Genomic DNA, 218 nt, shown 5'->3' on the forward strand with positions numbered 1-218 from the left:
ACCAACTAGAAATTAAGCATACACTGACTGAAATAAAGGATATTATGCAGAGTTCCAACAGCAGACTAGAGGATCGCAAGACCAGAGGATCCGATTTGAAATATGAAGAAGCAAAAAACACCCATCTGGAAAAGCAAAATGAAAAAAGAATCCAAAAATATAAAAATATGAGTAAGGAGCCTCTGGGACAACTTCAAACGTACCAACATCCGAATTAT

General features: G+C 36.2%; 1 protein-coding gene across 1 annotated transcript in view; it reads right to left on the minus strand.

Annotated features, from left to right (window-relative positions):
- LOC102255358 (ribonuclease 4-like) overlaps window positions 1-218 on the minus strand; it is a 31,282-nt gene that overhangs the window by 3,308 nt on the left and 27,756 nt on the right. The window lies entirely within an intron of this gene.

Source organism: Myotis brandtii, unplaced genomic scaffold, assembly GCF_000412655.1.
Source record: "Myotis brandtii unplaced genomic scaffold, ASM41265v1 scaffold1571, whole genome shotgun sequence".
Classification (NCBI taxonomy): Eukaryota; Metazoa; Chordata; class Mammalia; order Chiroptera; family Vespertilionidae; genus Myotis; species Myotis brandtii.